Below are 26,150 nucleotides of genomic sequence, written 5' to 3' on the forward strand. Positions count from 1 at the left end.
AGGCAGGCAAAATAGGCATTTGAAATTCTAAAATAGGTATTTAAAAGGGCACTAACAATTTCTAATTCTTAATGGCTAACACGACCATAGCGTAGTATTATACACTAATTTCTATAGTAATGCCATTATGGCAGTGAATAACTGAATATTCCTCCAAATGTTGTAATGAGAACTGATACCTGTTGTCTGTAAGAATGTTCTTAAATTGGGAGAAACTTCTCTCCACTTAATATGAAGTGACGGTGCAGTACTTCAGGGTTAATATGAAGTGATGGTGCAGTACTTCAGGGTTAATATGAAGTGATGGTGCAGTACTTCAGGGATCCAATCTCAGCTGGGGATCAAACCAGTGGGAACGCAGTAATGTCAATGTCATTTGTAATCAGCAATAACACTTGCTCCCAACCAGGATTTCTTTTCACAATTTTCAAATACTTATTTCTCATTGTTTCTCTCACATTGCTTGGTATTTCTTTAAGAATAGTTTGTACTTTCTTCATAAGTTACACACCACTGTGGAGTGGTATACTCCTCGTTTCCAGTTTCGCTATGTTAGCAGGCAGCTTTCCAAAGTTTGCTTTCACGAAAGCAAGATCAGATGTTAGCTTTGGGTTTTCCAGGATAATACTTGCTGCTGGATAAAAAAAGAAACAAATTACAGATTAAAAAAATCGATAGAGTAGTCAATAAATTCAAATATAATACATAATACGAATATTTAGGCAGCTTTTAGGCATTTATAAGCAAATAGACATTTACTAGTGAAATAGGCAATTATAGGCACTATAGAATTCGCATATAATACTACAGTGCCTTAAAATGGATATGTAACCTAAAAGCTTATGTCTTCAGGTTAAGGATTAAAATAGGCATATAGGCATAAATCCGCAGCTTAGTAATAACAATAATTCTGCACATATGTTCTGAATCGGTTATTTAACTAACAAGGAAACATTCTCATGGGGGCAGATAAAACAGTTATTTCTTTTCTTCCACCATGTTAATAATGTCAAAACAAGTGCTTATACAAATTTTTATCACTCGAGCGCAATTACAACGGCCGTAAAAATTATTGAAACAGGTACCGGTGCAGCAATTGTTGAGCTATTTTTCAACCTATTCCCCACCACAATTGAGACATTATTATACTGTGGGATCAACTTTTGTATCCTTGTGTCGTAGAAGTGTGCCGCCTGGGATCGGAACCAGTGTGTGACAGCCGTCTGCACACCTCTGTCGATCCCATGGTATGACAAATGCCTCAATTTCGATGATGAATACAGTAGAACCTCTATTATCCGTGGTAATGAATGAGGTTAGCTGAACGGTTAATCGAAAAAACCGGATAATCGGTACCATAGAAGACTTTCATGAATTAATTGTTGCATAATGCAGTTTCGTAATTTTCTCCGTAGTCATGTGTTTTAACAAATTAGGTAGTGGATCAGAAGTTTTAAGTATAATAGCTCTATTGGAAAGAGTGGGTGAAGAAAGAATAATTCTGAAACTGATCAGGAAGAGAAAATGGAATTGGCTGGGTCACTGACTGAGAAGAAACTGCCTACTAAAGGATTCCCTGGAAGGAATGGTGAACGGGAGAAGATTTCGGGGCAGAAGAAGATCTCAAATAATAAACGGCATTACGATATATGGATCATATGCGAAGACTAAGAGGAAGGCAGAAAATAGGAAAGACTGGAGAATGCTGGGTTTACAGTGACAGGACACTATGAACGAATGATTGAATATCAGTGACGGTTTCCAAGGGTCAAGTAAACTTCCTGTGGTGGATTTCTGTGGAAAGAGAGGAAAACTACAGGTGCCATGTTATAGATTTAAGTAATTTATACACTTTATCCCAGTTTTTTATTAAATCTCGCACAGTTGTAACTCCAATCTCGTATTCCGATATGCGATGAACCACAGTTCCTCTTTTCCAAAACCACTCAATTATATACACTTCTCTTCATACTTAGCACAACATATTGTATTCTTTTGGCACTTCTGGAAGACATTTTGCAGAGAAATTAAACAGGTCACTCGAACAGTACATAATAGCCTAATGTGTAAGGCCAAAGGCTCGTAATATCACTCTCTCTATAAAAAAATACGTACTAATAATATATTGTGCAGTACTCAATATTTTTTCTGCAACAAAAAAGGAGACTGATAATCCAGCAATCGGTTAATAGGGTGACGGATAATCGGGTTCTACTGTATGTTGAAAAGTAGCGTAGATTAGACTCCTATGGCGCACCCTAGGTAATGACTCTATCGGTAAATTTTCATACAACTGGCCTCATAGGGATGAATGGCAAGAAGTCAAAGACTCGCCATTAGCAAATAATAATAATAATAATAATAATAATAATAATAATAATAATAATAATAATAATAATAATAAATGGTCCACTGAAAATAAAAAAAAACTTTTCTAACTTGCAAGAAAACTATGTGAACAAATTACTTTGGGACGAAGCGAGAACCCATCTTGTTATTAATTTAAAAGAACGTGTGTAGCCATTTATGCGATACTTCCATAGGGATTATAACGTGGAAAAATGTAAATTTACTGCGTGTGAGAAGCCTATATTCTTCCTCTGGGACATACTTTATGTCAAAAGGAAGACTCTTCAACACTTAAAATGTTTAACCAATGTAAATTGACAGCGACGTTTTCATTACTCGTTAGTTGTTTTCATCACTCTAACCTCCAAACAGGTCGGACGTCACCTAAGAAACTATTAGCGAGTATGCGGAGACAAGAGAGGAAGATGACGGAGAGAAGACCCTAGCCCTCGACGTAAGCTAAGCTGTCATGATTCACTTTCCCCTCCTCACACATTCATTACGCGACACTGAAATTTGCTTCCGTGAGTCTACTTACTCTATACTACGGAAAAGATCTCAAGGAACCCAACAGTTTGTATTGTGTTAAATTATAGTTGTATAATTTCAGTCTACAATTTATCAATGTTTATTAATACAGAATTAATTTTCTGTTTTATTGCATTGCAAAGTTATATTTCCACAAATATTTTCGACTTATTTAAAAATTCATCTTAAGATGGAGAACACAATAAATGGCACATTGAACACAGGTGATATACAGTGAGAGAACATTTTTACATATTATAACATTGAACATGTATAGAAATGGTTCCAGGATGATTAGACCATTACAGTTATGTCCATTTTTCATCAAGTCCAAAGAAAAAAATGTCCATAATCACGTCCACAAGCGTTTTGTCCACTGAACATAACATTCATAGACATTTAATCCACAAACAAATAGGTCCACAAGAAATTTTGTCCTATAGCCTACATTATATATATATATATATATATATATATATATATATATATATATATATAATACTAATAATAAATCTGTAGTAGAAATTTTTCTGGTAATTTTCGATTTTTTCAAAATAATTGGCCCTAGCATATATAATTAACCACCCTGAAACCGAAAATCGCTTTTTTGAAATTTTTGTTTCTATGTCTGTCTGTATGTTTGTTACCTTTTCACGCGATAATGGCTGAACCGATTTCGATGAAAATTGGAATATAAATTAAGTTCGTTGTAACTTAGATTATAGGCTATATGGCATTCAAAATACGTGGGGGGTTATAAGGGGGCCTGAATTAAATAAATCGGAATATCTCGCTTATTATTGATTTTTGTGAAATATGTTAAATAACAAAAGTTTCTTTAAAAATGATTTCTGATAACTTTCATTCTCTGAAAAATTTTGATAGGACTGATATTTAATGAGATAAATGAGTTTTAAAATTAAAATAACTGCCATCTAAGGCGGTGTATTGAAATAAAAAACAAATGACTTCGTCTATAAGGGGCCTTGGACACAACAATCGAAAGCTATGAAACATAGCCTACAGACAATGTTTCTGTGTTTTTATAAAGTAATATCGGAAGCTAAATTAACCGATTTGTATAATTAATTATTATTTCATCATTGGAAAGTGTAGTTTCTCTGGATGGACATAATGCTATAATGTTATTACAGTAACTTGTGAGTGAATTGAGGACAGGTAAGATTAAAATAGCTTCTTATGCACAGAAAACTTGATAGGTTATTCTGTATATTCATTTCCTGTATTTCTTATAATAACTTAATGTTTATGAACATATTCATTTTTATCTCAGAGAATTAATGAACAACGAGAGTGTATTGATTTAGTATGCAGTAATAGTACGTTAGCTTAGCAATCCATTATTGTATAATTCAAATTTTAACTATGATCAATTGAATCGTGTTAATATACATAAAATACATATGCAATAAATGCAATGCAAAAAAATTGGGTAATGAGCCAAGCAGATTATGTTGCGCTGTTGTAAAAGTTGTTCCTCCTGAGATTCAAGAGCTCCCACAACAAATTAAAAACTTTCTAATTCGAATACATCCGTTATCAACACACTTTTTCATAATATAATATAATCATAATAATAAATCTGTAGCCAAATTTTTTCTGTTAATTTTCGCTTTTCCAAAAATAATTGGTAATAACAATTAAGAAACATGTTAAAGGAATTGTCATTGCACCAAATGAGTGGTCTCTGGATCAAAATGATCGCATTTTAATATTTTAAATACAATTTAAATTAAGTAACATATTAAACGATTTATCCTTCTATCAAACACGAATGTTCCCTGGATCAAATGTCCTATTTTAATTATGTAATTACTTTATATTTATTTCTAACGGGTGCAGCGGAGCTCACGGGTACGGCTAGTATATATATATATATATATATATATATATATATATATATATAATTTTTACTGTCAATTAATTATGTCCATAATACATTTTACATCACTAAATGTAACCATATCTTCTGTTCACTGTATTTATTTACACTATAATGACCTCACAATAAGAAGTTTCGATGGAAATAAATATAGAAGTGAAGTAAATTTTTGGAATCAGAATAAGAAATTCTTATTCACTACGGTAGACTCTATCACTATCATTCAAAAAGTAAGAATGAAACTAGAATTTATTGGAGATGTGTGAAATGAGATATTTGCAATGCCAGGTGTGTTACTGATGTAAATTTCAATCAAATGTTGGCAGACTGATTATTTTTTTAAATTGGTTATTACTTCAGATTTGTGGATCTTTTAAATTATGGACAAACCATCTGTGGACACAACTACAAATGAACCTGTAATGTAGTGGACTTTAAATAACTGGACCTATAAATTAATGGACTTTAATGTAAAGGACAGAAGAAACTGGACATTTGGACTGTGGACATAAAAAATGGACATTTCGTCTATGGACATATCATCCGTGTATCATAAAAACATAATAAAATTATATGTTCTGAGTCATTTTAGCATGCAGTAAATAACATTTAATAAAACTTGTAATACGTTAAAATTAATCTTACAATGATAACCACACTTTGAGTCTATAAATATTATATACTCAATTTAGGTCATGTTGTATGCACATATTTGAAATTTAAAATATTTAGAAGTTTAAAAATAGCAATAATTATCTGCTAGTGATGCTATGCTCAGATAAGAAAAGTCATTGAAAAGATACAAGCATTGGCATTCTATGTGTGTTGGTTTTCAATCACTCGTTGCGATGAGTTGTAATAGACATAGTATATAAGATGAAGAATGTAGAGCCAGTTGTCGAAGCCATCTTATCGTTGTGTTACAGTGAATGTGTATATCTCATTTGATATTAATATAAATTTCATTTTATCTGAAGTCAACTCTCAAAATGACTTTCAAAAGTTTGTATTATGTTAAGTTACATTATTTGAATAGGTACCGTGACGAAAAATTGCATTATTTCGTGCACAAATCGGATCGGAATATCAAGATTACCGTGCGCGTGTTGCTATTTCAGACTGGAATTGTCTGAGGCACACGGGATTTTTCGTAAAGCCTTGCTCGTGAATTTAATATTGTTAAGAGTCCACGGATTTTCGTATTAACTCTAAATCGTGGATTAAGAGAGACATTAGTTTTATGTACTTATTTTATTTATTTACTAGCCGTTCCCGTGCGCTCCGCTGCACCCGTTAGAAATAAATATAAAGTAATTACGTAATTAAAATAGGACATTTGATCCAGGGAACATTCGTGTTTGATAGAAGGATAAATCGTTTAATATGTTACTTAATTTAAATTGTATTTAAAATATTAAAATGCGATCATTTTGATCCAGAGACCACTCATTTGGTGCAATGACAATTCCTTAAAATGTTTCTTAATTGTTATTACCAATTATTTTTGGAAAAGCGAAAATTAACAGAAAAATTTTGGCTACAGATTTATTATTATGTTTATATTATATTATTATGCAAAAGTGTGTTGATAACGATGTACTGGAATTAGAAAGTTTTTAATTTGTTTTGGGAGCTCTCGAATCTCAGGAGGAACAACTTTTACAACAGCGCAAGATAATCTGCTTGGCTCATTACACAATTTTTTTTTGCATTACATTTATTGCATATGTATTTTAACACGATTCAATTGAGCATAGTTAAAATTTGAATTATAAAATAATGGATTGCTAAGCTAACGTACTATTACTGCATACTAAATCAATACACTCTCGTTGTTCGTTAATTCTCTGAGATAAAAATGAATATGTTCATAAGCATTATTATAAGAAATACAGGAAATGAATATACAGAATAAGCTATCAAGTTTTCTGTGCATAAGAAGCTATTTTAATCTTACCTGTCCTCAATTCACTCACAAGTTACTGTAATAACATTATAGCATTATGTCCATCTAGAGAAACTACATTTTCCAATGGTGAATTAATTATGCAAATCGGTTAATTTAGCTTCCGATATTACTTCATACAAATACAGAAACATTGTCTGTAGGCTATGTTTCATAGCTTTCGATTGTTGTATCCAAGGCCCCTTATAGACGAAGTCATTTGCTTTTTATTTCAATACACCGCCTTAGATGGCAGTTATTGTAATTTTAAAACTCATTTATCTCATTAAATATCAGTCCTATCAAAATTTTTCAGAGAATAAAACTTATCAGAAATCATTTTTAAAGAAACTTTTGTTATGTAACATATTTCATAAAAATCAGTAATAAGCGAGATATTTCGATTTATTTAATTCAGGCCCCCTTATAACCTCCCTTTTAAATAATGTATTTTGAATGTCATATAGCCTAAAATCTAAGTTACAACGAACTTAATTTACATTCCAATTTTCATCGAAACCCATTCAGCCATTATCGCGTGAAAAGGTAACAAACATACAGACAGACATACAAACAAAAATAAAAAAAAAAAGCGATTTTCGGTTTCAGGGTGGTTAATTATATATGTTAGGACCAATTATTTTTTGAAAATCGAAAATTACCAGAAAAATTTCGGCTACAGATTTATTATTAGTATAGATATAGATATAGATACTGGCGGAGTGAAAGACATTAGGCCTTTTCTTACACTCCACCAGGCTACAAATACACAATGTAAGATAGTCCAGAAGTGAAATTAAACGAAAAGGGAAAAGAACAAAGACACCAACATATTACAAAAAAAAATAACAAAATTGTGGCAATACAATATTAAAATAATACCACAAAACAAAAAATTAAAATACAGATGTATAGACTGGAACGGAGCATAAGTAACTCAATCAATACAGATAGTTATGAGGGGGGGGGGAAATGGAATGTAATAACATAATAAAAACACAATATGAAAACGGTGCATGCGAATTGCATGCGAAAAGGAAAAGAAGCGTCCCAGTGAGTGCCACGGTTTTCTGGGAGGCATCCGAATTGCGTGCTATAACATGCACAGGTATAAATAAATTTAAAGTTATGCAACACTTCCCTTTCAATTTTTTTTACATTTAAGACTGATAGCTACAGCTTCACGAAGAGGGTAAGATTGGTAGGCCCAAGGTTGAAAAAAAAAACTACATAAGATATATTTTGCTTCGTTGAACTTTGGGCAGACACTGATGTGTACACTGGCTCCAAAAACTATTAGCACACCCCATTATGTTATAGTACTGGGTTCAATTTAAAACAATTGAAAATGCAGTTTATGTATATGTATGCAGGGTGTCCCATTTATCTTTTGCACCTATTATAACTTTTTTGTTTGGATAGGTATTGGAATTTTTGTTTTTGAGCGTTATGTTAGAACGAGGGGCTAACATGAATGTGGAGACTTGGTGCATGTAACTACATTACGGTACAAGATACACGTGATATTATCAATTTTTCAAATAGCATTACATACTTTAATCATGTTACATTGATTACACACATTAAGACGAGTTCAAAAATATATCACAATGCCACCTTCCTAATCAATAACAACAACAAAACGAAACAAAAACGTACTTCTAATGTGATAATGTTATGCTTTGAAAGTCACAGAAGATGTTCCAAATAGTGACCATTCACATTAATGCAATTCAAAGGCGTTCCCTGAAAGACTGTATGACTGCCCGGCATGTTGCCGGCTGAATGAACACACAAGCCTGTCGAATGCGTTGCTGCATGTCGTCTGGTGTTGTCAGAATGTTCTGGTACACACTGTCCTTTACAGTTCCTCACAGGAAGAAGTCGAGTGGCGACAGGTCAAGCGCCACCCATCTAATAAAGAAGAGCTTAAGAGGGTTCTTGGATGTGTGTCTGAAATTTGCCCTGAAACGACGAGAAATTTGGTTCATTCAATGCCGAGACGTCTGGAAGCTGTCATCCGTGCTAATGGCTTGCATACAAGATACTGAAAATACATTACAGAGATCTGTTATACGTATTAGTATAATGTGTCAATACTTTTTTTGAAATCAGAAAATGGATTTTCTTTTGTAAATATTTGTGTTATCTTCTGCTAACTACGCCATATCATCAACAAATATAAAGCACTTTTTTCTACTATCTTCTATAATGTAATATTTTTCAGGATTTCCCCACAATACTGTGCCTCTTCGTCATGCCCACAGACAAAGGCGGATGGATGGAGAATAAAACGCTTTTTGTGTGTAATGCATGAAACTGAAGTTGATGTTTTTATTTGGATTTATGCTAAATTAATTTAATTTAATTTAATTTGCGTGTGTCTTTTGAATAATAGTTCATGAAAGGGAACTACAAACGGTAATATTATTCACATACGATAGAGTACTTAACGAAACACGTAAATCGTATGACTAGAAAGTTTGTCATCTTCAGAAACGGAAATTTTTATTAATATTATCCAAGTGTCACTCCAATATCGCAAGATAGGCATCTCATCGACCTGTATAACGTTTTGTGCGAGATCGTGCGTATTTGCTTGCTTTCCGCACAAAACCAATACGCGGTAAGTGTGAAATACCACATTCAGTATTCCCAACGTAACACACATAACAATTTCCGTCTCCTTACCGCTTAAGCGCCATATTCATTTTACTGCTTTAGGCTTTTAACATATTATTTTTAGAGACGTTCAATATAGTAATAATTATAAATTGGAAACTTACCACTGCAATTTCACCTAAATTGCACTGTTAATTATTGTTTTTAAATATTTGCAAAAATTAAGTAAACTCTACAACACCACAAAAGTTACTGCATTTGTAATGCAAGTAACATTAAGGAAGCCGTGAAAAAATCAACAAGATTCCAGATGCCGATGTTATTACTGCAATATGTTATATAAATAATATTGTTAAAATATTAAAATGAAAAATAAATCATTACATAACCTTACCGTTTGTTTTAAGTTCGCATTTATAGACTGGGGGGGGGGGGAAAGACAGACGTATATCACGGCCTGCTGGAATATAGTAAACACAGAAAACATTTTATAGCAACAATGTTGAAGATAGATATATTTTTTTTTCCAAAGTTGCCGTCATTGAACAGAAACCAAGATGGAGATTTCATTGCAACTAATTAGAAATTTCTCTTTCAGGTATGTAATAAACGATTTTCGCACAAAATAATGTACGATACACGAGCGGTATGTTTGTTTTCATGTTCTCGGAAATTAAAAAAAGCTCAACTACGTTTCGCTTTTTCAATCTTTTCCTCGAACATGAAAACATCAACATACCGCTCTTGTAACGCATATTACTATTGTGCGTTCTTTCATGCTTTTTCCTCTGTCACATATGCGTACAAACTTGTTTGTCATTATACACATGTACCTTCATTTATATCTGCTTTAACTTTTGCGTCGACTCAGTGGGCATTTACATCGGCATTGGGCATTCAATCTGTCGTCATACTACAGAGCAAAATGAGCAGCCATTACTCAGCACCTAAATATGTACAAAATTACTCTTCTTGTGATATACGTATAATCATGAATGACTAATGTTTACGACTTCGTATGCGGTTATTGTGAAGCAAAAACTGTGCAACAAGACTTAAAAATGTGGTGAGTAGGGCAGGGCTTCCACGTGCACGTGGCAGTGTTCTGAGGTTCTGCAGAGGGCGGGAAATATATTGCGCCAGCCATGGTTCTACCAGCTGACATGTTACCTCCCCCTGCTCCAAATCAATATTCGTACCCTGGCTGCATATTTGCTCGAAAGAGGAGTTTAGACCGCGATGACAAAAGACGGGATACAACGGCAAGGCAAGCCACAATGGAACTCAGAAAGGAACGAACTACATGCTTTTTAAATGATTTTTGCTGACATATTTTAACTAGATCCCGGATATTAGGCAAAATGCCTTTTTAAACTGAGTGTATGTATGAAATAGCTATTAGAGATAAACACGTTTCCACACATTTGGGGACGATAGGCCTAAAGACTGGTTCACAATAAACCGGAAACGAGAATCAGAACGAAAACGAAAACGGTAAAATTTTAAAATGTATACATTTAAATGTGAGCATTCACAATTAACAAAAAGCTTGCCGGAGCCCGAGATCGGGAACGGAGAGTTGGCCAAGTTTCAACTTTGGCGTTCACGTTTCCGATCACAGCCCACTAGATTCATTCTATTGCCATCTAAAAGCTATTTTGTCGTCGTATATTTTGTAGCAAGAAGACCGTGACATAACCTATGCATTATTTTGTTCTCTGCTGTGCATCATGGAGCAAGTTTTATTTGATGAGATTCTAATATTGAGTGTTGAGGAAAATCCTCACGTTTACGATAAGCGGCGCACCTCGTATAAAGATGAGAAAATGAAGGAGAATACGTGGCTTTCAATAGCTGCATCTTTGAACACCGATCGTAAGCGAATCATTTTTTATTACTGTATTGGTTGCCTTACACACTACATATTCATGCTACAATTCAATAACTACTGTTGTGTTCATTTTTGTTCTATTACTTAATGTTTCTTCCCTAATTTTACGTTATGGTAGACTTAAAATAGGTTGTGGTAATAAAGATGCATGGGCATATTTATAGTACCGTACCTAATGAAATGTTTCAGTTGAAATTTCGAAGTTGGTTAACCTATGTTTATGTTGGCTGCCTTGTACTCATGAGAGAACGCCATTGGTCAATTATATACAAATAACATCAGGATGTGTAATGTCGACTTTACATATCGTTATTGATATACAATCGATATGCATAGTCGTCTACGTTCTCGGTTTATTGTGAATCAAAAATGTTCATATTCACGTCCTCTGCTTCTCGTTTTCATTCTGGTTCTCGTTCCCGGTTTATTGTGAACCAGCCTTAATTTTTATTTCGCCTTTTTTGCCTATTTTAGCTCAGTTGCCTATTTTAAGGTTAAATGCCTTTTTTTTAGCCTTTTTACGTCGTTATTGTACATTTTCTACATGCTACATGCCCTGCTCATCTCAAACGTCTGAATTTAATGTTCCTAATTATGCTAGTTCTGCGTTTCTTCACTCTCCTGTAACTTTATCCCTCTTGGCCTCAAATATTTCCCAAAGCACCTTATTCTCGAACACCCTTAAACTCTGAGTCCAAGATTTACAACTATACAGAACAACCGGTAATATAACTGTTTTATAAATTATAACTTTCAGATTTTTCGAGAGCAGACTGGATGATAAAAGCTTCTCAACCGAATAACCAACATGCATTTCTCATATTTATTCTGTGTTTAATTTCCTCTCGAGTGTCATTTGCTCCAAGATACTTGAATTTTTCCACATATACAAACGATAAATTTCATATTTTTATATTTCCATTTCGTACTACATATATTGTGGTCACGAGACATAATCATATACTTTGTTTTTTCGGGGTTTACTTCCAAACCTATCTCATTTGCTTTAAGTAAAATTCCCGTGGTTTCTCTAATCGTTTGTGGATTTTCTCCTAATATATTCACTTCATCCACATGTAACCCGTTCAATTACAAACCCTCTTCGTGTTCTTGGACTTTCCTAATATATTCTAGAGCAAAGTTAAGAAGTAAAGGTGATAGTGCATCTCCTTGCTTTAACCCGCAGTGAAATGGAAAAGCGGCAGACAGAAACTGGCCTGTACGGATTCTGCTGTAAGTTTCAGTGAGACCCTTTTCATTTAATGAAGTAGTTTCTTCTGAATACTAAATTCAATAAGAATATTATATGACACTTCTCTCTTAACCGAGTCATATACCTTTATAAAATCTACGAATAACTGATGTAGGCCTACTGTGGTCTTATACTCCCAATTTTTTTTTCAATAACTGTCGAATATATTAAAAATCCGATCAATAGTCCATCTATTATGCCTAAAACCACACTGATGATCAATAATTTCGTCTACATATGGAGTTAATCTTCTCAAAGGAATATTAAACAAAATTTTTACGACGTCAACAAAAGTGATATTCCTCGAAAGTTATTACAATTAGTCTTTTCCCCCTTCTTAAAGATAGGTACAATAAAATTATGAATGCCTTCCACTGTTCGGGTACAATTTTGTTTTCCCAAATAGCATGTGTAAGCTTATAAATTTCACTAGATAATGCGTTTCCACCCTCTTGTATTAATTCTGCTGGAATTTGATCGACACCTGGAGACTTGTACTTTTTCAGATATTCTATAGCAATTTCGACTTCAGAAAATATGAGTTCAGGTATAAATGGCTCAGTAGTTTGTATTTGAATATCGTCTCGATCATTTCTATTTGGCCTATGTACAGTAGTGGCAAAAAAACCGGACCGACCCTTGTAGCTGATTTCAGAGCCTTGTTCACTCCAGAGCATGATAGACTGGTAGACTAACTAAGACTTTCGTGGTTCGAATCCTGCCTGGGAAGGGAACTTTTTTTTGTTCCTTATTCATATTTATTCCCAATACTTTTTGATTGCTGGTAAAATGCATGTTCTGGGAATAATAAGTTAATTAAGTAGTAAAATATTGCTGCAATCGAAAAGTATTGGGAATAAATTTGAATAAGGAACAAAAAAAAGTTTCCTTCCCAGACAGGATTCGAACCACGAAAGACTTAGTTACCAGTCTATCGTGCTCTGGAGTGAACAAGGCTCTGAAATCAGCTACAAGGGTCGGTCCGGTTTTTTTGCCACTAATGTACATTTAGTAGTTGCCCAAAATAGTTCTTCCGTCTGTTCATGATGGAATGAGAGTCTGCAAGCAAGTCACCATTCTCATCCTTGATCACGCTTACCATTGCCTGATATTCTTTCTTAAATTCCTTTATGCCCTTATATAAATATCTAATGGTTTTATTCTTACTATTTGTTTCTACCTCACTTAGTTTTTCCTTCAAGTAATCTTTCTTGTTCCAAAGTGTATGACTTGCTTCCCGTTTTTCATTGAAATGTCTCTGTAATCAATGCGATAACAAACTCGAAAGTTAAACAAGAGAAATGCAAATTTACAAAATCTCTGAATTTAACAACCATGGTTATTCTCATGTTTACCTGTCTGCAACAATGACGACAGATGTTCATAATGGTGGGCATCATATCTGATGCAGGGGATGACGCATAGCATTATGGATTGATGACGAGTCGTGACTATGAGACTCATGACTGGGGCGAGTATTAACGTGCACAAAGAAAGTCTGGGAACTGTGTATAACAAAACAATATAGAAAAAAAAAGCATGCAAAAAAAAGTGTAGGCCATTATATGTTTTTCTTATTTTACTTCAAGATTCAATATTATGTACACTTTTATTTCTTTGTTTACCTTACTTTTCCGTTTGTAGAACACAAAAAACTTTTCAAAATTTTCTGTTATACTTTGTTATCTATATTGCGTTACATGTCTGACAGGCGACGTAAAAATTGCCGGCAGAGGTAGGGAGAAGGATAATTATTGATAATCAACAAATGACAGAGATCGCATTCCACTTGTACTAAATGTACTACATTTGCCGATCGCCGGTCTAGTAGACCTTCTCCAAAAATCCATTTCTGTAGGCCTAAATGACTTAGTATTTGTTTTCGCTTTCAAGTTCCATATTTCCCCTCGATAAGTAATTACAGTTATAACTAAGGCTAGGATTCTTAGGTAAATAAATATTTTATTTTCACTAATAGAAACTCGTAATTGTGTTTTAAGTTTCGGACAAGTTCACCTGAGCTTATATTTTACATTTTATTTCACAAAATACACATTTTCAGTTTTTATTTAAATACATATTTTCAAATATTCACATAAAAGCTTTCATCAAACAATTTTCGACAAAGCCCCATTTCAGATTAATCATTACCAGAATGTTCAGTGCAGTTGCTTAGACGTGACAGCTGGCAATTGTTTCTCGGAATTGCCTATCTGTGGAACTGCAGTCTGCTCTCTGACCACAAGCGATAAAAGCAGTCACAACTAAAAAATTGTACTGTAACACACATGAACATTGATATGTCATTTAGGAGTGCCTTGCAAGTTATCATAACGCTGATTCAAGAAGCAAGTATAATTTCATAAATATCAGCTGCCTGTTTTCGTTTCCAATCATAAACATGTCTCTATGGAGTGCATGTTGTTTCTCAATGGCCGGGCAATCTTTTTCCCAGTACAACGCAGTGTTCCGCGATAATCGTCAGTCATTTGTGATGGACAGCTTGAGGATGAATCTCATTGTACTGTAAATCTTAAGCAGTTGGCGAGACAGCATAATTTATACTACACTATCTACCAAAAAGTAATTGGGCACTGTTTTTGCCCCTTAAGAACCTCGTAGTACCACCTCTTGTTGCTATAACAGCAGCCACCCTATCAGTCATGCTCTCCACTAGTTTGTGTAGGATATCTTCTGGAATGCGTCGCCATTCCTCTTGCAACATGGCACTCAGTTGGACAATGGAAGTTGGCCACATCCCCCGAGACCCCAATCGCCGGTCCACCTGGGCCCAAATGTGCTCACTGGGATTGAGATCAGGACTCTGTGCAGGCCAGTCCAACCGGTGAACATTATTGTCTGCATACCACTGCATAGTAGCCGCCGAAACATGGTGCCAACTTCCATTGTCCAACTGAGTGCCATGTTGCAAGAGGAATGGCGACGCATTCCAGTGGATATCCTACACAAACTAGTGGAGAGCATGCCTGAGAGGGTGGCTGCTGTTATAGCAACAAGATATGGTACCACGAGGTTCTAAAGGGAAAAAACAGTGCCCAATTACATTTTGGTAGATAGTGTAGTTAGTACTGCTTATTGTTTATATTCACATAAAATAATTGAAACATAATTAAATATTTTTCCTTTTTTTGTCACTTATTTTTCCGATTTTTATCAAATAAAGAATACATTTTCCCGATTTTAGCATTTAAAAAAATCCGAGCCCACTTATAATGATTTGAAGAGTTGCCATATTTATAACTACTGATTTATACACATTAGTTTTGTTTTCAGACCTAGAATACAGAGATTAATAATTTCTGACACATCGTAACGAATTACCGGTTTGACCGCAGACTACGGTTCACGCGCTGAGAAGGCAGAGCATTATATTTAAATTGCAAAATCCCGTTAGTTGCATCCGGATGTTCTCGGTCAACTGAACTGCGAGTTTTTTGATCCGACTTCCGGAACACTGGTCATCTGTATCGGCGTTAGATACTGCACTCAAGAGACCAATCAACAAGTGAGTGACTAACTGAACGGTTAATTTTAACAGGCTGCAATTCAGTCACTTGGGATCTGCGATCGATGGAATACAGCAGGAAGGGAGTACATGAATCTTAATAGCGTTCACAAGCATTAACTTTTAATTTATACGTACACTTCTTCTCTTTTAGCTTTTCCTTCCTCAGTTCCTGTATTTTACCCTATCCGGTGTTAGTATTTTCTTCTCCTGCAGAGTCTTTCTTCATTTGTTTACCATTTTTTAATATGCCTAATGTATTCTAGATATTCTAATTGAAGCGTTCATTAGAATGACAACATAACGTTATCTCGTTTTTTCCGTTTCCAGCATATATTGATATTGAATCTTTAATAACACAACTCCCTTCTAACAAATTACAGAGGGTTGCGAAATTACATTTTTGTTCAAGGCTTTTAATATAGTAGGTTCATTTTGATTCATTGTTGGCTTCTGTTGAAGTATCTGAAGTCAGATTTTGCCTATCACGTATGAATTCTAGAGAAATTACACAAATCCCAAGACTTGGAAAGTAGCAGAGGTATTTTCACTTTTTAAAAAAGGAGAAAGAAATAATTGTAAAAACTACAGAGGAATAAGCCTTTTAAATACTACTTATAAAATATATACGAAAATAATTAATAATCGCCTAAAAACGATATCTGAAGTGAATCTAGAAGAAGAGCAGATGGGTTTTAGAAAAGGGCGCTCATGCAGTGACAATATTTTTAGTATGAAAAGAATTTTAGAGGAACGACGAGAAGTCAATCTAGAAACGCACGTAGTTTTCGTTGACTTCGATGAAGCTTTTGATTGTGTAGAACGATCCAAATTATGGAAAATAATGTACAATAAAGGTTACCCTCCACATTTGATAGAAATAATAAAATGCCTCTACACAGATACAAAGATAATAATAAACACAGGAACATCGAAAACAGAAGAAATAAGAATAAATCAAAGACTTAGACAAGGTTGTAGCCTATCACCTAGTCTCTTCAACATATATCTAGATGACATAATTAAAGAATGGAAAATAGAGATGAATCCAGATATAAAGATTAGTAAAGATACATTTTTAAATGTTCTAATGTTTGCCGATGATGTAACATTAATACAAGATAGTGAAGCAAAATTACAATATGCCATTCACAAACTACACCTACTAGGAAAAGAAAACTATAATTTGAGCGTATCAACTCATAAAACTAAAGTAATGGCCCATAGTGGTAAATTTCCAATTCATACAAAAATAATAGTTGATAATAAACCCATAGAACAAGTATCTCATTTTGATTATTTAGGTTGTAATATAACTTATGATGTAGATAGACATATTGACAACAAAATAAGCAAATTCCAGTGGATATGCGGAACAATAAATAGAACACTAAAAAATAAAACTAGAAAGGAAACAAAACTAAAGTTCTATAAAACTATGGCGGTGCCCGTGTTGACATATGGAAGCGAATCATGGATAATTAAAGAACGAGATAAAAGTAAATTACAGGCTGAAGAGATGAGGTTTCTTCGCAGAGTAAAGGGATGTACAAGAAGGGATCTGATAAGAAATGAGGATATCCGTAAGGAATTAGATATATACAACATAAACGAAAAAGTTGAAGATTATAAAGAAAAGTGGAAAGAACACCTGTCTCGAATGGATAACGAAAGAATTCCAGCATTGACACAACAGTACCAACCTAAAGGCAAAAGAGATGTCGGTCGTCCTAGGAAGAGGTGGAATTGAATAAAATGTGAAGACGGAACAGGCACTAAGCCTAAACCATGAAGTGAAGATGATGAAAATGACGTATGAAAAAATGTTTATGCTCGACCATGCCGAAATGTAGTAATTATACACCTGGTAGTAGCCCTTTAATGCACCTCATTAAAGTACACCTATTCATTATAATTCAGTTGTTCAGCCAATGACAAATCACCTTTGTACCGTTATAAACCCGCCAGTATCGATTATTCTCGGATATGCAATCGAAAGACAATTAGCGAAAAGTCACGGAGGCTGGAAATCCAATACTGTCGCAGAAGGTTATGTTCAGTTACTATAATAATTAGCGTTAATTGTAAATAATATTCAAATAAATTCAATTTGTCATCTCGTTTTTCAATTGTAAATCAATTTCCAGGTTATATCAAGACTAATGTTCTCTAGGTTATATCAAGGTCAATGATATTCGTGCCTCGGAAAAAATCAATACTTTCGCATCTGCGCACATCTCACAATTCAGGTCAGTTCCGTTCGTCACTTACATAACCATAACATGAAAACTTATGAATAATTTCAAGTTAGAAATATGGTCGAGCATAAAAAGTCGTATGAAACTTGCCTATAATGGTAATTAAGGCGCTCGTATGAAAATTATGAAACTCGCTTGCGCTCGTTTCATAAACAAACATACTCGCTTCTTAATTACTGCCATTATAGGCTCGTTGCATAATGTACTATTATAAAATTATAATGATTTGAAGAGTTGCCTATTTATAGCTTCATTCATGCAATATTAACACATTTAAATACATAGGTTAAATGTTGGTAATATTATGATACTAGTAATATTGTGATATTTCTTTTTGAGAATTTATTACAATTTTACTGAGCGAGAGTTTTGTGGAGAAACTTGTCCATGCACATTCCCTTAATACAGTGGTCGTCAGCACAGAGCACCCTGGGGCTAGCGTCTCTTGCCCGCGGAGAACACACTGCACTATGGTGCACTCATAGCTGCTAGCGGGTATGCTCTCTACCTCTTCTTGCTGCACGACGGGGCACACGGGACGGCTCCGCTTACCCTTTACCCATTTCAGCGAGTGCTGACGACCACTGCCTTAATACGTCTTCCTCTCCATCAGTAAAATTACAATAAATTCTCAAAAACTATCACAATATTACCAACTTTTACCCTAAATCAAGTAATTTTTGTAAATGTCTATACAGTATTTATTTTATTTTATTGGGTTATTTTACGACGCTGTATCAACATCTAGGTTATTTAGCGTCTGACTGATATGAAGGTGATAATGCCGGGAAATGAGTCCTGGGTCCAGCACCGAAAGGTACCCAGCATTTGTTCGTATTGGGTTGAGGGAAAACCCCGGAAAAAAACCTCAACCAGGTAACTTGCCCCGACCGGGATTCGAACCCGGGCCACCTGGTTTCGCGGCCAGACGCGCTGACCGTTACTCCACAGGTGTGGACTCTGTACAGTAAACAAAATCAAACTGCTCTGTCTTGTTGAAATTTACAATTTAGTTCAATTCATTTCAAGTCTCATGCAGACACTTCATTTTTCAATACCGCTTCCTCTTCATCTGGAAGTCCTGCCTTCGAGATTGTCTTCTAATTTGCAGCGCCACATTGTCTCTTTTCACAGACCAACAGTAGTCAGCCATCATCACCTGCCTTGATAACGCTTTTCTATTTCTTTCATGTCTTGATGAACCCTTTCTCCGTGTTCTTCGCTTTAATTTCCAAGACACTCGGGGAAGAAGTCAAGATGGCTATGAAGGAAATGGATTTTAATACTCATATTACTTCCTAAATTTATCAGTCCTTATGACAAGTGCATCACTGAATTTGTAAATTATTTACAGGAGTAATTAATGACACTTCTTTTTCACGCGTACCTGTTTAAAACCACTGTTACTAGACGTTCCCGAAAAAGTGGTTACAGTGAAACCTCGGTAAGACTCTCTTCAAGGGACCGCATAAAAATAGTGTATTACACTGGACCACGTATTAGCGAGAGTGGGTCATTTTTGGATTTTTTAAACTTTAACACAAAGGTATGAATCAGCATAAAGATTTATTGAACAAATTTAAGGATTAAATACTGTAATTATGTAGGATAAAAGGTTATTTTATTTTCTTTCCTTTCAGAAAATGTCAGAACAAATACACTATCTTATCAATTAAATAGTTAAAAATTGTTTCTGTCTTGCACTTGATCCAGTACTATGAATAAATTGCATTTTACACACGATTTAAATCGGAAGTGACATCAGTAATTTGACTACTAGAAACATTAACGAATCTACGTATCACAGATACCGCGGCAAGGGTTTCGTTGCGAGAGGATTTGGAATGTCTACCGCTTCCACTTCCTCTTCAAGTCTTCACTGACAATGCGATTTAAAACTGCCAGCAAAAAGGATAGGTTCTATACAGTAGTCTTGCAGGTACTCAAGATTGTATTCACCAAACAAAGATTTCTACATATCCTTGAACATGCGGGCGCTAGCGGTAAATGTAGAAGTCCAAGAAAATTTTCTCAGTATCCTTTAAAGTACTGTATTTTAGAATTTTCAACAAATGAAAAAGTGTATTAAACGGGATGATGAGCGTATTAAGCGGTGGATTTTACATGGTTTTATATAGGGATGTCAAGGGACCGGACGAAAAGAGCGTATAATGTATGATAGCGTGTGTTATCGGGGTTTCACTGTACTTTTCTTTCAGGACAACTCCAGTACAGACAATTTCGTTAACCAGCGATGTCTTTCCATTCTCTCTGCCAGAAGCAAGAATTATTTTCGCTGTCAATTTTTTCGTTATTCTCCAGACAAATAAGCCATAGTATTCAACAGAAATGAACGTTTTGCTACTTGAGACAGATCTGGGTGCATTACGTCATCTCGAGGAGAACAGTCAAGCTCCAAACGGTGTTCGAATTCAGGACCGTGACTTCTACGCAGCATACAGTCACTACCGGAAGTTATCTTTGTTCTGAAATAAAATACCTTTCAATAGCCATCGTTTCTTGCTCTTCTTTATTCTTTTGTCAATGTTATCAAGATTTTAAAAAGCTCTTAATGGTTTGTGAGTTTATAGGTTAATGTTCCTGGAAACACAGATATTAAGGTTAGTATAGAGTTATAGGTGAAGTGGAAAAGTTGTGTTTATTGGAGCTAAAACGCTTTGTGTAAAAACCGAGGGGCACAGGTTTCTGAGTTCTGTGTTTAATTGTTGGAACAGTATAGATCTATTATAATGTTCAGCGAGTGTAATTTGAGGGGGTGTGGTCTCTTGAACAGCGTATCTTCACGTTTTCTAGTTTAGGTTATCTACGTACCGGTAATTAAAACGTACTCTCCCCCTCTGTGAAACTTGAATTCAATTACATTATCAGATTATCTGCGCTCTTTATGCTGTCCGAGTCGTAGCAAGGTAACCGAGGAACGATACTTAAATATATCCGCCACTCTGTACCGTGGGCAGCTCACGAGATCAGCCCTGGTGGGAATGTGCAGTAATGCCAATCCTACACGCAGGCAACAGCCAGCGTAACGCCACTCTTGCTCGCAGAAATCGACATAATGACACATTACTAACTACATTGCAGTAACTAACCAATGTGAAAACATTCGATCAACTTAAAAAATATAAACTAACAGTTTCAACTTATACAGGGACATCATTTTATTTTTACTTCAATTTGTATTGTACCTGAGGTTTTTAATGTACTTCACTCCCACCCCTTCTACTACATTTCTATAATGTAAAAGAGGCTGTGTTCACTGAATTTGTAAGTAAAACAGTTTTTATCTCGAAAAGGAATACTGGCCGCGAAACCAGGTGGCCCGGGTTCAATTCCCGGTCGGGGCAAGTTACCTGGTTGAGGTTTTTTCCGGGGTTTTCCCTCAACCCAATTGAGGAAATGCTGGGTAACTTTCGGTGCTGGACCTCGGATTCATTTCACCGGCATTATCACCTTCATCTCATTCAGACGCTAAATAACCGAAGATATTGATAAAGCGTCGTAAAATAACCTACTAAAAAAAAGGAAGTAAAAACAAACAAAATTGTATTAAGAGAGGAATTAAGAAATGCAGAATTCGAAACATGGAAAGCAATGCCTGGAAGAGGCAGAGGTGTAGAATTGTACAGCCAAGTACCTAAAGCCAATGCCTGGATTTTTAATAAGTCTGGACTATCTACATCTGAATGGGTAACCTGCCTCAAAATGAATGCCAATTTAGCAGCAGTTAGAGGAGTACCTGGTCGCTCTTTGGACGTATCCCGGTGCAGACATGGCTGCCCGGAGACTGAAACCCTTGCCCACGTCCAAGGTCAGTGTAACAGAGGTTTACTCCTCCGAAATGCCAGACACCATCATGTTCGATCCTTAATTGCATCTGCTTTAAGAAAAAAGTCTTGGATAGTAGAAGAGGAAGTTTTTTGCCTTGCTACTAATGGCTCCTCTAGACGTATTGACATCATAGCGTATTCCCAGACTGCCAAGAAAGAATATATAATTGATCCTACCATAAGGATTGAAACGGGGAGTAGCCAGCCAGAGGATGTCAATAAAGAAAAGATCACCATTTATCTGCCAACAGTTGATTATTCAAAAGCAAAATACCAGCTTGAAGACATTGAGGTGATTGGTCTTCTTATTGGAGCTCGTGGTGTGATTCCCAAGTTCTTTGAAAGCTTCAGGAAGACTTTTGAACTACCACAGACACTTACTGCTGACATAATTTCAGTTTTTAAACGCTCTTGCCAAATTCTGGGTCATCATATTCACTCTGTTTAATTTTTTTTCTCTTCACTTTATAATTCATATATGTTTATTTTAATTTTCTTTCTACAAAATTTATGTAAACATTTAATATTGTAAAATTCATGTAGGAGAGTATACTGAGTCCTTCTGGACTACCTCCAATGGGAGGCAGTTATTATTAATATAAATATTTGTTTGAAATATGTGAAAGAATAACCCCCCTGAAAAAAATTGACCATCGTTGTAATAATGGATAAAACATTTTAAAATAGAGGAAATACGCCAGGACCAATAAACTTTATCGTTGCAACAGAATTTATCGTTATGTGTTTTCGTTGTACTGAAGTTAAACTGTGTAATGTTCAAACTCTGTATAAATTGCATTGTCTGGCAATAAGATGTGAATCTATGTGCGTGTATTTGAAAGAGCAGTTTTACCTAGCATAGCCGTATTTATAGGTTACATTGGAAATCTATTTATTTCATGCATGTACCTTTTCATGAAGGTGCATTTAACGCACTGCAAGGCAGGATAGGAGACTCGAAGTTTGTTTATGTCACTTCAACGCAGTAGTACTGCGGATGTGAAAGTAGTTTGCATGTCCGTGCATTTCGAATGTTTAATGAAAGTCTGTTTTCTTCTTCTTTTCAGATGGACAGTAGCTGGTATTTTCAACAACTTCTCTGCTTAAAGATTTGAAGGTAAACTATATTTACTCTTCGTACAGTTAGTAAAAAAAAATAGATTAAGCGCTCCAAATTTTATGAATATTGTTATTTCTCATGAAAATGCACGAATTCGCCTAATTTCTAGATACACATAGGCCCATACATACAGTGTCAGGATCAGAATTCGAACTGCGGTCTCCAGTGTATTAGTCAGGCATTTCACTCCAATGCCACAAGACAGCTCCGTTCAAGTAGTTCTACTGCAGTGATCTCTAAAACATTATTGCTGAACGAACGGAATGACTTTGGATTTGTTATCTTGTGAACATACCTTTAAATGGAAAGGACATGAAATATTTCAGGCTTCGAGAGCTCTCATAATTTTTTACCAACTGTGTGTATATTTAACTGAGAATATTTACTTTATTTTCGCCTTCCATCGATGAACTACAAGCCTATTTTTGCTTCAATCCTCATTCTGTGATCTTAAAGTTTTGTAATTACAGTGGTCGAGAAAGTGTGGAAATTATATGCCTACAGAGTTAAATTGGATGTAGGGGAATTAGCCTAACTATACACTTCGAGTTCTGTGCATCCTTTTACCACCGCAACTACCACCGAACACACATTTATTTGTAGGCTAAGTTTAGAAAAGTGTACTAATCCTAGAATAACATCCATATGTGTTGTGTGTGTGTCCACATTATAATATATGTATGTCTACCGATATCTCAACGTTGCAAGTCTTATCCCTTAGTTGTGACACCTTGGGTCTATTCCACCAATGAACTTTTCAACTTTTCACTTTGCAGTTTGCACTTTTCATTGCCGTTTCTTTTCCACTATCACTTTTCAAAACTGGTTCGCAAAGTGAAAAGTAAAAGTAGAGAAAACTTTTCAAATATACTATTAGGTTTACTGATAACATATTTTGCTTTTGAGGGAACACTATTGTTTTCTGCCCTTTCTTTGAAGTGTAAGCCAGTGCTCTGCTCACAGAAAATGAGGCCTCTTAGCTAACTAAAGAATATAGGGCTAGAAAGGTGGATGACTAGAAATAAATGCTTAGGATTTTGTCCTATGTGTGCGAGCGCAGAAAATAAATAAGAAACGGGTGGTTTTTTGTATTATAGAAGTACGTAAACTGGGGCTTAAACTACGGTCTGGAAAACAGGTGGTGCCCGGTAAAATCGGGTAATATTTTTAACCCTAGCATAGGCCTGCAGAACCCGTAAGTAGGGGAAATATGACGTCAGTCTCACTCCACTTCTATTGGGGATCATCGACTTCTGCGTAGTGCTGTTTATATTTTTTGCGTGTAGAAAGTACATCAGTGGCGGCACTGTAATTTTAAAAAAGGGTTGTAATAAAGTCTTTGTATTTATAATGCGTTATGTCGTTTCAAGGTTTACAATTATGCTTGCTTTTCTCTTGGTAGTTTCTTTGAGATTTCTTTGCACCTAGCCTGCTTTAGATTTTCCAAAACTTTCCTCCTATCACCACATACGGAAATATAAATTTGTAGCATTTAAGTAATGAACCTTGAAAGTTAATATAAATATCACTATTAATTTCAATACAAAATGAACACAACGAGTGATGTTCTTAATTTATCAGTATATAAATAAATAATCAATATATAATTCATAATAATGAACTTACCCGAAAGGTCGTCTATTCCATAATTCTTAATCTGGACTTTGTTGAAATGTGGTTTAATGTTGAAATGACGAGTAGAAATAAATTGGATAGGACACAATAAACAAGCAATTCTTTCGTCTTCATATTATCATTTCCTTTAAGTAGTATTTCTTCACGAGTTAGATTTTGCCACGTTCCATTTCTCATCAAACTGCGGTATGCGTATTGTATATTTATTTATTTATTTATTTATTTATTTGTCTGCAGTGCGTTACAATGTTGAATGACAGCATTGACCTCCGGTCATATAGCCATCACTCATTTATCAGCATACAATTTATATGTAATATACATAGGTAGACCTTCTTATATTATATGCACACATGTATTTTAAAATTTATTTTACATGTCTTTTAACTTATTTCTTTCCCTCATTCGTTTTTCTCTTACTTTCCAAAGATATGTTCCTAAGGATTTTATTATCTGTTCACTTGTAATTCTTGATAGCGTATTGTGTACCTGCCGCCGCAAGGATGAATGTTGATACAGCCGAGCGCAACTAGATCGCTATGACCACACTGGTAGAAAATATGGGTGGGGTAGGAGTATGAAGGCAATTGCTCTGAGGAGGTATTGCAGGTCTGCCCTAGCACATGGATAATCAGCAGCAATACAGTTTATCAAATAATTGAAGCTTGTTATAATTCTGTAACAAGAGAAATTTTTCCCCATGTATTATTTTTGTTGTAGAAGTACTTCAGATGAAATTTGGGGTGCCAACAAGGTCTAAAGATCGGGTTAGAAGTGGACGTCTCCCTTTATTCCGCTATTTCACACGCCAGTTTTATCCCTCGCTGCCACATGTGCGGAATACAGATTCCAAACGACCCGGCGAGTACAAATCTGAACTGCTTGTTAAGTTTTGGTTGCAGTAATGAGGTTATTGTTGGTCGCCATGCCCCAGTTGGTCTCTATCTACAGTCTACCCTTTTCGGTGTAGTTCCACGTGGAAGATAGATGTAATCCTGATAGTAGCAGGTGATACGACGCGGCACGACGGGACGGTGGGAGATGCATGTTTTCTTATCATCATGCCTTCAGTGTCCGGGTCGTTACGTAACTCTTAAGGACGTTCGTTATACTCAACCTTCGCATGTCTATAGCCGTTGCACTTTGGTGCTCTACTTACTGTAAGCCACGGATCGTATCACTTGAAAGAATCGCTGCAAAGCAGAGGCGTTTGGTGTTGTTTGCTTTCATAATTCAATAATTATTATTTTTACTGGGAGGAGGGAAAATTGCC

The 26,150-nt window shown here is 35.3% G+C and overlaps 1 protein-coding gene across 8 annotated transcripts in view; it reads left to right on the top strand.

Annotated features, from left to right (window-relative positions):
- The window catches only part of Spn (Spinophilin), a 595,298-nt gene that overhangs the window by 311,657 nt on the left and 257,491 nt on the right, over window positions 1–26,150 (top strand). For all 8 annotated transcript variants that reach the window (XM_069845172.1, XM_069845171.1, XM_069845175.1 and 5 more), the window contains one exon: window positions 23,190–23,239. The gene's annotated coding sequence lies outside the window, so the exon portion shown is untranslated. The remainder of the gene's footprint in view (window positions 1–23,189; window positions 23,240–26,150) is intronic.

This window comes from Periplaneta americana, chromosome 14 (genome assembly GCF_040183065.1).
Source record: "Periplaneta americana isolate PAMFEO1 chromosome 14, P.americana_PAMFEO1_priV1, whole genome shotgun sequence".
Taxonomy (NCBI): domain Eukaryota; kingdom Metazoa; phylum Arthropoda; class Insecta; order Blattodea; family Blattidae; genus Periplaneta; species Periplaneta americana.